The 12,208-nt window shown below is 40.9% G+C and overlaps 1 pseudogene; it reads left to right on the top strand.

The window, feature by feature from the left end:
* Positions 1-8,532: 8,532 nt before the first annotated feature.
* LOC120185026 lies at positions 8,533-10,397 on the top strand (annotated as a pseudogene).
* The last annotated feature ends 1,811 nt before the right edge of the window (positions 10,398-12,208 follow it).

The raw sequence follows: 12,208 nt of genomic DNA, 5'->3' as shown, positions 1-12,208 counted from the left end.
TTCTCTCTAACATATTCTGCAGCAGCATCTCTAGAACTAACTGAGTATGATTTACCTGGAGGCCTCAACATTAAGAAGTGTTTTTTTATATAAAAAAAGAAGGTTGAAGGAAGGATATGGTGCATGTCTAACTTAAAGATTCTAAAGCAAGACGATTACTGTGGAAAAATTAAGCATTATTCAGTAGGGTCTTTTGTTCAAGATCAAGAAACGATGAAGTCTATTAATGGTTGTTGCATTACATTACTCGGCCAAATCAAATTTAAAACAAAAACAAATACAAAATTGTTATGAAATTGTGAATTGTTGAGGTAATTTTCATCATTCTTACAACATAAAAAATTCACTTCCCACTGCTGTTCTTTCAGCTCTCAGTGTATGCCTTCAAAGCCTGAACCTCTGCAAAATAAAAAATTAAGGGGAAAAAACAGAAATTTAGGCAAAGAGCCAAGTTAATTAAGTGGGTTTTAATAGAAACGAGAGAATAAAAGGATTAAAAGCATACCCATTTGACAATATTTTCAATTTTTGTTTCTCTTAACAAAACAATCCTGCAAAAAAGGAGAGAAAAAAAAGAAGTTGGGGTATAACTAAGGTTTAGAGTATGGTTCAAAGAATAAAAAGAGAAGGGGGGATTTTATTAACTTGCAAGGATAAGTACAGAGCAGAGCATTCCTTTAGCTGCTTCACGTTCTCATTGTCATCAACGGCGGCGTCTTCGTGGAGCACCAAAGAAGAAGAAGTCCGTTGGACAAGTGATGAAATCTCCTCGCAACAACTCTCGTCAAATCGAAGAAAAGAAGATTTTGTTTCAGTCAGAAGCAAGCGGGGAGGAGGGTAATTTAGACAGCTGGGACGGGAATAATAAAATACCTAAGAGAGATGGGGGATTAAGATTCCCGGGAAAACAGACTGTTGGTATTGGTTTTTTACTAGCATTTGGGAATGTTACATATCCAAACGTGGGTATCTTAGTCCCGGAAAAAAACATTCCTCCCAGCAATGAAAGATTCTGTGAACCAAACGGGACCTAAAGTTCGAGGAGTCCTCTATGTTCAGCTCAGGTACGAGAAGTGTAGTTTGTCTTTCGTGTAGTAAAAACGAAGAACCAGTTTCGGATTGATTGCATTTCCCTCTTATGCCTGTTCGCCTTTCATGTTTAGTTACTTTACAAAGTTAAACCATCCCAAATACAATTCATTTTGGTGGTTCTTGTGATTTGAAGGTTTATCTGGATTACATGTTCAATTCTCTCTTCTAAGCACGGGAGAAGAACAGATGGAGATTAAGAATATTTGCGACTCTCTTGATATCCGCTTGATTTCCCACAGTCCGCTTGGTCTCGGAATGCTTACCGGAAAATATACGCCGTCCAGACTTCCACAAGGGGCCAGGTAATAGAGATGATTCAGTTCATTACTTTCAGGGATACACGGTAAAGAGATTTGAAGGCTCCTTTCAATTCATAGCTGAGTGCTTACTTCATGATAACCTTTGTTATCTCCTCACAGGGGCCTTCTGTTTAAGCAAATTCTTCCTGGACTAGAGCCCTTGCTCGTGTTACGAGAAATCGCACGAAAACGGGGCAAAACCATACCTCAGGTACTTCTAATGTCAACTTTGTTTCAAAACTGTTGATATGTAAGCCAGTAGACATATGGAATATATTGGTTTTTATCACATTGCCATTTGCAGGTAGCAATAAACTGGTGCATCTGTAACGGTGCTGTTCCGATACCTGGAAACGGTGAAACAAGCGGAGGAAATTTTGGGTGTTCTCGGATGGCGCCTGAGTTCTAATGATGTTAGGTATGGCTCATAAATATACCAGTAAAGAGGACAGGAGATGGAGCGGAGTGAGCGAAGCGAACATCAACTGTCCTTACAAAGAAAGTCTCGTTGTGGGGTTACAAATTATGTGGGTTGAGGGTGCGGGGGCGTAGCCCCCGCGGTACGGTACAGGGTTAATTTTGTAATTATGTACCAGGGTTTTCTATTATAAATAGAGATGTAACCTAGACCTAAAATATCATTGAATAAAATTCTAGCGCCGCCTAGGCACCGAGGACGTAAGCACATTGTCGAACCTCGTAAAATTCTCGTGTTCTTTCGTTTTCTTTACCCGTTTTCGTCAACAATTGGTATCAGATGTCAGGAGCAAAATTCGAAGTCGCGAAATTCGATGGTCAGGGTAACTTCGGATTATGGCAAACGAGGGTGAAGGATCTATTGGCGCAGCAAGGGATCTTGAAGGCTTTGCGACCTACAAAGCCGGCGTCGATGGATGAGGAAGATTGGGAAGAATTGCAGCAGCGAGCGGCAGGAACCATACGATTATGCTTGGCGGACGAGGTCATGTATCACGTCATGCATCTATCGTCTCCAGACGAAATTTGGAGGAAGTTGGAAAGTCAGTTTATGTCCAAATCCTTAACGACAAAACTGTATCTGAAGCAGCGGCTGTATGGGCTGAAGATGCAGGACGATCACGATTTGGCGCAACACGTGAATGTCTTCAATCAAATCGTTTCTGATCTGGCTCGGCTTGATGTGAAAATTGAGGATGAAGACAGAGCGATGATTCTGTTGTGTTCGTTGCCTTCCTCTTACGAACACATGGTGACTACTCTTACATATGGGAAAGAGACTATCAACGTTGAGGAGATTACTGCAGCCTTGTTGGCTCACAACCAGCGGAAGCAGAATGCAGGGGAAAGCTCTCAAGCCGATAGCTTATATGTCAAGGGTAATCGAGATCGTGGACGGAAGCCAGAGAAGGCAGGGTCCGGGAAGCGGAATTCCAGATCCAAATCCAGGGATAAGAAGACGATTCACTGTTACAAGTGCAAGGAGGCGGGACATATGAAGCGAGACTGTCCGAAGTTGAAAAAGCAGACTGATGAGAAGCGTGATGGCTCATCCAAGTCTGTGAACGTGGTCGAGGATGATACTTCTGATTGCAGTGAGGGTAATATGCTTTCTATTTCAACGACACAATTGACGGATGCTTGGATTCTTGATTCTGGATGTTCTTATCACATCACGCCAAATAGGGAATGGTTTTCGACATACAGGCCGGTTAATTCTGGTTCGGTTTATTTGGGTGATGATCGATGTTGCAATATTGTTGGTACTGGTGATGTCAGAATTAAGATGCACGATGGCTCCGTTCGGACGTTGAGTGGTGTTCGACATATCCCAGACTTGAAGAAGAATTTGATTTCCTTGGGCACTTTGCACAAGAATGGTTAAAGGAGCATTGACTGTGATGAAAGGCAAGATGACTGCAGGGAATATCTACAGATTGTTAGGGAGTACCGTTGCAGGTGGAGTTCACTCTGTTGAGTCCTGTGATGATACGACAAAATTGTGGCATATGCGCCTTGCTCATCTTAGTGAACGTGGTATGGCAGAATTACACAAGAGAAACTTGTTGCATTGTGTCAAAAGCTGTAAGCTCGATTTTTGCAAGTATTGTGTTCTTGGTAAACAGACTAAAGTCCGTTTCAAGGCTGCGAAGCACACAACTCAAGGGATTCTTGATTATGTGCATTCTGATGTATGGGGGCCTTCCACGACATCGTCTTTGGGTGGATCTAGGTACTATGTTACTTTTATTGATGATTTTTCACGGAAAGTTTGGGTGTATTTTTTGAAACAGAAATCTGAAGTTTTTGAGAAGTTCAAGCTGTGGAAAGCTGAGGTAGAAAACCAAACAGGACGAAAAATCAAGTGTTTGCGGTCTGACAATGGTACGGAGTACACAGATTTACAGTTCCTACAATTCTGTAAGGAGCATGGGATTCAGAGGCATTTTACAGTGCGCAAGACACCACAACAGAATGGTGTTGCGGAACGAATGAACAGGTCGTTGAATGAAAGAGCCAGATGTTTGCAGTTGAATGCGGGCCTTCCCAAACACTTCTGGGCTGAGGCTGTTAACATGGCGTGTTACCTTATCAACAGATCGCCAAGGGCATCGCTGGCTGGGAAAGTTGCAGAAGAGGTATGGACTGGTCATGATGTTAGTTTTGATAACTTACGGATTTTTGGTTGTCCTGCTTATGTGCATGTACCTGCTGATGAGAGATCCAAACTTGATGCAAAATCGAAGGAGTGCATTTTTCTGGGTTACAAGAAAGGTGTCAAAGGATTCAAGTTCTGGGATCCAGTTGCGAAGAAAGTTGTGATTAGTAGAGATGTCGTTTTTGATGAACAGTCTATGTTGCAGCAGAAGCAAGACACGACAGTGGTAGATTTCGAGCAGTTTCCAGTTGAGAAACCAGAAACTTCTCAACCGACTTCTGGTGGTTCCACTACGGATGATTTGCAGGATTATAGTCTCGCCAGAGACAGGGTGAGACGGACGAATATAAAGCCTCCGAACAGATTGGGTTTTGAAGACTTGGTATCTTTTGCACTTACTGTTAGCAGTGATGATCCAGTTACTTTTCATGATGCCGTTACTAGTCAGGAAAACGACAAGTGGATGGCAGCCATGGTTGAGGAGATGGAGTCTTTGAATCACAATCGCACATGGGAGTTAGTTCCCCTTCCTGAGGGTAAGAAGCCGATTGGTTGCAAATGGGTGTATAAGAAGAAACCAGCAGTAACAGAAAAAGAGGGGGAGAAGTTCAAGGCTCGTTTGGTAGCGAAGGGTTTTTCACAGCAGAAAGGAGTTGATTATGATGAAATCTTTTCTCCTGTGGTCAGGCACACTTCAATCCGAGCAGTACTTGCATTGGTGGCTAGTTGGGATTTGCATTTAGAGCAGATGGATGTTAAAACTGCTTTTTTGCATGGTGATTTAGAGGAGCAGATCTACATGCGGCAACCTGAAGGTTTCACTCAACCTGGAAACGAGCATTTAGTTTGCAGATTGAAGAAATCTTTGTACGGGTTAAAACAGTCTCCGAGACAGTGGTATAAACGGTTTGACTCCTATATGATCAAGATTGGCTACAACCGATGTGAGTATGATTGTTGTGTCTATGTTAAGAGCCTTGATGATGGTTCTTTTATTTTTCTATTACTGTATGTTGATGATATGTTGATTGCTGCGAAGAACATGGATGATGTTATCGGTTTGAAAACTTTATTGAGTCAGGAATTTGATATGAAAGATTTAGGTGCTGCAAAGAAAATTCTTGGAATGGAAATTTGCAGGGACAGAGACTCAAGGAAACTGCGGCTATCTCAACGGGGTTATGTTGAGAAAATGCTAGAAAGGTTTGCGATGAGCAGCGCGAAACCAGTTAGCACTCCATTGGCGAATCACTTTAAGCTCTCATCAGAACAGTGCCCTAAGACAGATAAGGAAGCTGAAAATATGGCAAAGGTTCCGTATTCTAATGCTGTTGGCTGCTTGATGTATGCGATGGTATGTACTCGTCCTGATTTAGCTCATGCTGTTAGTCAAGTTTGTAAGTACATGTCTAAACCTGGTAAGCAACATTGGGATGCAGTCAAGTGGATCTTTCGGTACTTAAAGGGTACTGTGGGACATGGAATTGTTTTTGGGAGTCAGCGGGATAATCCTTTGGTTGTAGGATATGTGGATTCAGATTATGCAGGTGACTTGGATAATAGAAGATCTACGACAGGGTATGTGTTTACTCTTGGTGGAGGGCCTATTTGTTGGAAGTCTACTGTTCAATCTGTCGTGGCACTATCTACAACTGAAGCTGAATACATGGCAGCAGCTGAAGCTGCAAAAGAAGCTTTATGGCTTACTGGTTTAGTGAAGGAGTTGGGTGTTCAACAAGGTGGAGTTCAGTTGCTTTGTGATAATCAAAGTGCTATTCACTTGGCTAAGAATCAGGTGTATCGTGCTAGAACTAAACATATTGATGTAAGGTTCCACAAGATCAGAGAGTTGGTTGCATCTGGAGAGGTTTTGTTTCAGAAGGTACATACTGATGAGAATGCCGCTGATATGTTCACCAAGCCAGTTACGACAGACAAGTTCAAGCATTGCTTGGACTTGTTGAATGTTTCGAGTTGTTAAAGAAGCAAGGTAACCCAACCCACATTGAAGTTTCCAAGGGGCAGGATATTCGCCAAGGTGGAGATTTGTTAGGTATGGCTCATAAATATACCAGTAAAGAGGACAGGAGATGGAGCGGAGTGAGCGAAGCGAACATCAACTGTCCTTACAAAGAAAGTCTCGTTGTGGGGTTACAAATTATGTGGGTTGAGGGTGCGGGGGCGTAGCCCCCGCGGTACGGTACAGGGTTAATTTTGTAATTATGTACCAGGGTTTTCTATTATAAATAGAGATGTAACCTAGACCTAAAATATCATTGAATAAAATTCTAGCGCCGCCTAGGCACCGAGGACGTAAGCACATTGCCGAACCTCGTAAAATTCTCGTGTTCTTTCGTTTTCTTTACCCGTTTTCGTCAACAAATGAGTTGCTTCAGTTAGATTATGCAGCGCAGGAATCACCTCGGAGGATGATCCAAAACATTTTCCAGACGAAGTAAATGGTACAGAACCGCAACAGTTTCTCCTATATAACAGATGGAAATTTTGACTCTGCCAAAGAGATTAGACATGGTGGGATCGAATTCGATCAACTAGAAGAGCAGGGGTACCGAAAACAAACTCAAAGTTTGATGATTGTATTGTAAGTTTTAAAAGTTGGATGACCAAAAATGCAAGCAACCTAAAAGTTGGTTAAAATCGTATATTATAAGTCATTTTGTTGGAATATCGCATTGCGATTCTCTTAATCGCATTCTTGGAAGATCGCGTTGCGATTCTCTTAATCGCATTGCGATTCTTGGAATATCGCGTTGCGATTTTCTTTTGACCGTTGCGATTTTCTTTTCAACGTTGCGATTTTCTAAATCGCATTGCGATTTTGTTGGTCATTTTCGCAAATCACAAAAAAGTTGGTTAAAATCGTATATTATAAGTCATTTTCGGTCACTGACGCTTTTTTCTCTAAAATGAATTTAGAGAACTTTTGGTAATTTTTTCGTTGTCGTAAGTCGTTGCACACGCCCCCACGTGTTGTCTGTGCGAGTGGGGATCGTCTACCGCCTGAAAGCGGGTCAACCCGACCCGTTGACTTGATCTGTACCCAACCCGTTGACCCTATCCGATCTATACACGAATCCAACCCAACCTGTGCACCCGTCTGGCCTAAACCCAAACCCAACCGGCCCAACCAGACATGTCCATTTTTTAATCGGATTGAACCAGTCCAGTTGAGTTGAGCCGAGTCGTGCCGAGCTAAGTCGCGTCGGGCCAAGACCGTTGACCATCAATCAGTGTTGACCGTTGACCGCTGTTGACTTTGATTGTTGACCGACATTGACTTTTTTCGAAAACCCCATTCTTGACGTTTTTGACATCCTGAGTCCGATATTGCAATTCGTTTCACCAAATTCCAAACCGAAAGCCCTGAATCGAGCCTATTAAACCAAAAATGCTAAGTATTTTTAGTTTTTTTGTTTATTTATTTGGGATTTGATTATAGACTTGATATTGGATTATATTTTCATGAAGGTACTCGTGGTTCCTCTGATGAGGGTCGACTAGATCCAATGATTCTCGTTCGGTTGATTAGTATTGTTCACGTTCTTCAAGAGTTTATTATTTATTTTACTAGGATGCTGATTCAGTTATTCCGATTCGTATGAACTAGCACTACCGTTAGCCGTGGTAGGCAGACTAAGGGTAGGCTACCGTTCTAGACTTCTCAGATCGGTTCAGGTGTTTTCCTATTGGTATTGCGATATTGTTTTAAAATATATGTCTGAACTATTTTAAAATTTTCATTTTATTAAATATTCTGACTACATGACATCTGTTTTACTGCATGCTTTGACCTTTGATAAATGATTTACCGTATATTTCTAGTATGATATCTTGTTATAATATTTCTGTATCTGATTCTGAAAAATGTAATGTTTTCATGTTTCAAAGAATTAAACCACTATTTTCACCGAGAAACATTCATGTTTACTATCATTGGGGTATGATTGGAGGAAGTATTTCAGGCTTAGTCTATGACTTATATGACCTTACCGCAGGATCCTCTGCTTTGTGCACATGGTAAACACTTACCACAGGCTCTTATACTATCAGTATAAGGTCATTATCGAGTGTACAAGTTGGTGTATGGCTCAAGGGAACATACACATTCTGGTATTCGAATGGGGATAGTGTTCATGTTTTCAAAACATATTTTAAATTTCACTTTTACCGAAATATTTTATGTTTGTTTCTATACACCACAAGGAATATACTGGACTTTTTAGCTCATTCTTTAATTTTTACTTTTCATATATTATCTATCAGTAGGCTAACAGACTTGACATCAGTAGGATCGATCATTCTCCATTTTTGTACAACTGTACATTTTATTACGCCTATCTCTATTATATTTTGGGTGACACGTGTTTTACTACTTGTTGGCTCCAGCACCATATTCTTATTCATCTTCCTCAACTGGACTGTGTGAAAACATGGCCATGGCCATGGCTCTCTCAAACACCTTTCAAGTCTCTCAAGGCCCCTCTTTTCTGGCCCTGGCAAAAGGTACTCTCTTTAACCATGTCCCCGTCAGCCTTCCTCGGTCCATCCCTGTCGGCATGTTCTCATGTTTTGCAGGTGAAAATGGGTCCTTTGAGTGTGTCTCCGATGGGATTTGGGACATGGGCATAGGGAAACCAGCTTCTCTGGGGTTACCAGCCATCCATGGATTCGCAACTTCAACAAGTTTTCAATCTTGCTGTGGACAATGGCATTAACCTTTTTGATACTGCTATTCTTACGGGACTGGAAGACTCAATGGACAGAGTGAGAAGCTTCTAGGGAAGTTCATCCGAGAATTCCCAGGTTGGTCCAATTTCTTTTTCCAATCCAAGTTGAAAATTCCCTTTCTTTCTCTTGTCAATAGTTATTCGATACTTAAGCTTGCATATATTGTATGCAATCCCAGGGGAAACGGATACAGGATGATATTGCGATTGCTACAAAGTTTGCAGCTTACCCATGGCGGCTAACACCAGGGCAATTTGTTCAAGCTTGCAGGTTTTTCTATTCAATAGCTTCTATATAAGCGATCCCCATTTATCCCTCAATTAGATTAAATCTTTTGAATGATGAGTAATTTGATTAACAAGTGTTTTTCCAGGGCGTCTCGGGATCGAATGCAGGTCGATAAAATTGGAATTGGACAGTTACACTGGTCTACTGCAAACTATGCTCCCCCACAAGAGTTAGCACTTTGGAATGGTTTAGTGGCAATGTATGAGAAGGTTAACCATGAATTACTTCTACATGTTGCATATGTGAAAGCCTGTCCTATAATTAACTTGATTCTAAGAAGAATATCCTGTTTTTGCATATCATACTTCTTGTTCTGTAGTTCAGATGGTATAGCTTTCGTTCTTGAACCGGATAAACATTTGCAGGGCTTATTTAAAGGTGTTGGAGTTAGCAATTATGGACCGAAGCGGCTTGTAAAGATTCATGATTACCTTAAAGCTCGAGGAGTCCCTCTATGATCAGCTCAGGTACGAGAAGTGTAGTTTGTGTTTCGTGTAGTAAAAACGAAGAACCAGTTTCCGATTGATTGCATTTCCCTCTTATGCCTGTTCGCCTTTCATGTTTAGTTACTTTACAAAGTTAAACCATCCCAAATACAATTCATTTTGGTGGTTCTTGTGATTTGAAGGTTTATCTGGATTACATGTTCAATTCTCTCTTCTAAGCACGGGAGAAGAACAGATGGAGATTAAGAATATTTGCGACTCTCTTGATATCCGCTTGATTTCCCACAGTCCGCTTGGTCTCGGAATGCTTACCGGAAAATATACGCCGTCCAGACTTCCACAAGGACCCAGGTAATAGAGATGATTCAGTTCATTACTTTCAGGGATACATGGTAAAGAGATTTGAAGGCTCCTTTCAATTCATAGCTGAGTGCTTACTTCATGATAACCTTTGTTATCTCCTCACAGGGGCCTTCTGTTTAAGCAAATTCTTCCTGGACTACAGCCCTTGCTCGTGTTACGAGAAATCGCACGAAAACGGGGCAAAACCATACCTCAGGTACTTCTAATGTCAACTTTGTTTCAAAACTGTTGATATGTAAGCCAGTAGACATATGGAATATATTGGTTTTTATCACATTGCCATTTGCAGGTAGCAATAAACTGGTGCATCTGTAACGGTGCTGTTCCGATACCTGGAAACGGTGAAACAAGCGGAGGAAATTTTGGGTGCTCTCGGATGGCGCCTGAGTTCTAATGAGTTGCTTCAGTTAGATTATGCAGCGCAGGAATCACCTCGGAGGATGATCCAAAACATTTTCCAGACGAAGTAAATGGTACAGAACCGCAGCAGTTTCTCCTATATAACAGATGGAAATTTTGACTCTGCCAAAGAGATTAGACATGGTGGGATCGAATTCGATCAACTAGAAGAGCAGGGGTACCGAAAACGAACTCAAAGTTTGATGATTGTATTGTAAGTTTTAAAAGTTTGATGACCAAAAATGCAAGCAACCTAAAAGTTCGGGGCTATTTATATACTTTGCCCGAATCTAAATCGTATAAGATTCGTAAACACATGTATTAAAACCTACATTTTGATCTATTGCACCAACAATTCTACCTTCTTAAAGGAATTATATAAAAATTTTAATTGTTTTTTTAAATTATATAAAAATTTAAAAATTCAAAAACAACATTATAATATAATATCCCAATAATTATTTAAAGAAAGAATTTTCAGTGTTTTCTAACTAAATTAATATCCTATTAATGATTGTGTTTATAAGTACAAGACTAATGTACACTCTGAGCAAAACAAAAGTTGTGAATTAGACCGACGGTATTACATTGATTAACGAGGACAGCCTTGTGCTAGTGGAATAGACCAAGTCAACCTCACCGGTAGAGGGTCTGAAAACATTCTATTACTTATTGGTGGGCTTAGATTTTTTTTATTTTAATTCTGAGGACTAAATTAAATTTCGGTTAAAGTTCAGGGATCAAAATGAATTTTTAATTAAATTCAAATCGAAATTTGAAAGTTCTAAGACTTAAAGGACCTATGACATGAGTTTGTCATTTTTCTTTTTGGGTGAGTTTAAAATCTTCCCAATACTTAATTTTCCATTTCTGGAAACTCAAAAACTCTTTCTCTCTCTTCAACCTTCATTTTTTTTTGGAAACTTTTGGCCAAAATCCTTTTAGCATCGTTTCACCACCGATCGTTGTTTCGATTTCATCACAACCCTCACCATTGGATTCTATGCGTCGTCTTGAGTCCATCGTTGTTCATCTCGTCTTTAAACTCGTCGGCGTGTGAAGGGGTGAGCATAAACAAGTTTCAGACGAAACGTAATCAGGCCATCCATTGTTTACCGTTGTGAACCGAGGTATGTAAGTGCCTTAAAACACTTTAAAATGAATTTAGAGAACTTTTGGTAATTTTTTCGTTGTCGTAAGTCGTTGCACACGCCCCCACGTGTTGTCTGTGCGAGTGGGGATCGTCTACCACCTGAAAGCAGGTCAACCCGACCCGTTGACTTGATCTGTACCCAACCCGTTGACCCTATCCGATCTATACACGAATCCAACCCAACCTGTGCACCCGTCTGGCCTAAACCCAAACCCAACCGGCCCAACCAGACATGTCCATTTTTTAATCGGATTGAACCAGTCCAGTTGAGTTGAGCCGAGTCGTGCCGAGCTAAGTCGCGTCGGGCCAAGACCGTTGACCATCAATCAGTGTTGACCGTTGACCGCTGTTGACTTTGATTGTTGACCGACATTGACTTTTTTCGAAAACCCCCTTCTTGACGTTTTTGACATCCTGAGTCCGATATTGCAATTCGTTTCACCAAATTCCAAACCGAAAGCTCTGAATCGAGCCTATTAAACCAAAAATGCTAAGTATTTTTAGTTTTTTTTATTTATTTATTTGGGATTTGATTATAGACTTGATCTTGGATTATATTTTCATGAAGGTACTCGTGGTTCCTCTGATGAGGGTCGACTAGATCCAATGATTCTCGTTCGGTTGATTAGTACTGTTCACGTTCTTCAAGAGTTTATTATTTATTTTACTAGGATGCTGATTCAGTTATTCCGATTCGTAGGAACTAGCACTACCGTTGGCCGTGGTAGGCAAACTAAGGGTAGGCTACCGTTCTAGACTTCTCAGATCGGTTCAGGTGTTTTCC

Source organism: Hibiscus syriacus, unplaced genomic scaffold, assembly GCF_006381635.1.
Source record: "Hibiscus syriacus cultivar Baekdansim isolate YM2019G1 unplaced genomic scaffold, ASM638163v2 tig00112988_pilon, whole genome shotgun sequence".
NCBI lineage: Eukaryota > Viridiplantae > Streptophyta > Magnoliopsida > Malvales > Malvaceae > Hibiscus > Hibiscus syriacus.
This window is presented reverse-complemented; position numbering and strand designations above follow the sequence as displayed.